The 2,184-nt window shown below is 43.4% G+C and overlaps 1 protein-coding gene across 1 annotated transcript in view; it reads left to right on the plus strand.

Moving 5' to 3' along the window:
- Nucleotides 1-2,184, plus strand: part of wdpcp (WD repeat containing planar cell polarity effector) — a 76,996-nt gene that overhangs the window by 33,843 nt on the left and 40,969 nt on the right. The window lies entirely within an intron of this gene.

The raw sequence follows: 2,184 nt of genomic DNA on the forward strand, positions 1-2,184 counted from the left end.
ACAATCACTCTTATTATGGCAGTAAAGAATGCTTTGTCCTGTATTGCTGTGATTTTTGCATTCACTAAATGAAATTATGGTTTATATGTGACTTAAATATTCCAGAGGTTCACTGTGGTTAAAAGCAGATTTAAAGACACAAACATCATTGTTTCCACCACCTGGTTGTGCAACCTATCTCTGCCCACAGCCGCAACACACACACACACACGCACAACCAAACAAACAAACAAACAGACGAACACAGAGAAATTTGCATTCAAATGTTCATTATTTTAGAACTGCAAAACCATCTATCACCCCCTTTCTGTCGCACTGTCAGCACCGACTGTGTGCTTACACCTGCTCACCACACATGCAGTTGGACATCTACCACACACACACACACATGCTCCCCACTATCCTCGCCACTTTGTCACGCAAACACTCTCTGACACACGCCGACTCACACACATAACAGGTGCCACAGGTGAGCGAGGCGACTCTGCTAGCTAATTGCGGGCAAATCCTTTTGTGCTGTGTGTGTCCAGGGGCCTTCCCTTAAGAGCATCCATCAGTGTTTTTCCTCCATCGCGCGTTCCTCCAGGGAGTACCGCCCCCCTCACACTGCGCTCCCTCGCTCTGCAGACCTGGCAGGAGAGAATAAGAGGCCGTGGACACCGGCCCAAATCTGCTAATTATTTCTTTCTTTCTGTATCAATTATTTGTTCATAACACCGCCCTCCCTGCTTCCGTTCGGGGTCTCCAGACACCTGATAAAGCCCCCATAGTGCACACACACACACACACACATACAGGCTACACACAGTCATTCTCATATGCGTACATATGTAATTACAGACACACAGAGCTTTTTTTCTTTTTTTTTTACATAGACCAACAAGCACTCACTGTATGTCCACTCACATTTACAGGCACACATGCACACGCCCTCATACACAATGGCACATACTGAGGTGCACACATACACACACACACACCCAGGTACACATACACCCACTCACCTCCCACTGCGCTCCATTCAAAGCCTCAGAGGCACTAATTATTAGAGTAATGGTTGTGAGAGGGTGGGTTCCGGGGATTGTGTGTGTGTGTGTCTATGTCTGTGTCTGTGTGGGTGTGTGTGTGTGTGTGTGTGTGTGTGTGTATGTATGGGGGGTTGTTGTAGGTTAGAGGCTGTTCTCACATCTGTCACTTGTTAAATTAGCCTGAGACAATTAGAGTAGAGAGCCAGACCAGATCACACCATCGAACACATTTACAACCCTACGATTACTGAAACAGTTTACAATTACAATGTAGTTGTTGTGACTTATGCTAAGTAGAAGTGTCTTGTTGTCTTTATGCATTTGTATATTCAATCACTGCTAAATCTGATCAATTCTCCGATTCACAAAGCCAAAAGTGATGTTCTTAAATACCTTGTTTTATGTGACAGTCCAAATCCAGGTTTCATTTATTATCAGGTGTGATTAAAAACAACCAGCAAATCCTTTTCTTAAAAAATGACAATTTACCTAATTATCAAAATAGTTTCTGATTAATTTTCTTTTCAGTCAATTATTCGACTAATCGTTTCAGCTCAACTCAAATCTTCAATTAAAATTTAAGTCACTGTGTAATGGCAGAGAATTCGTTTACATTTTCGGAAGAGGATTTGACAGTTTTCTGAAACAAAAAGGATCTCAGTATTTGAATGCTGAAGAAAATCCCCTTTCTGATTTGCATGGATTCAACTAGATGTGAGGCCTGGTGCGTATTTGCCTCTCTGAGACAATAGGCAATGGCAGCCAGGTCTGCTTTTTGTTTCACGATGATGACAAAGCTGGCTTACTGTCCTCTCTTAAACTTTACATCCTCAGTGCCGGCTACCTTGAGCTCCACCATGAGCTCTGGATTGCATCATACAAAGCAACAGATTACATATATTTTACACCATCAAAGTATTACTGGCTTCCTTTGACCAATGACTGGGCCAAGCTGCGCATATGCTCCACGATTAAGCATCCTTAAGTGATTTTTTATAGCTGGTTTCATTTACCCATGTTTAAATGTGCTTTGCTTAAGCCCATTGGCCTCTTATGTCAACATGCTGCTGAGGAGATGGCATTAAATGGATTTAGAGGACTGTGTGTGTTTCTGTCTGTGTATGTACGTACCCCCCCCCCCCCCCCCCCCCCCCCC

The sequence above is a fragment of the Morone saxatilis genome, unplaced genomic scaffold (assembly GCF_004916995.1).
Source record: "Morone saxatilis isolate NCDOM2014 unplaced genomic scaffold, NCSU_SB_2.0 Contig19, whole genome shotgun sequence".
NCBI classification, from domain to species: Eukaryota; Metazoa; Chordata; class Actinopteri; family Moronidae; genus Morone; species Morone saxatilis.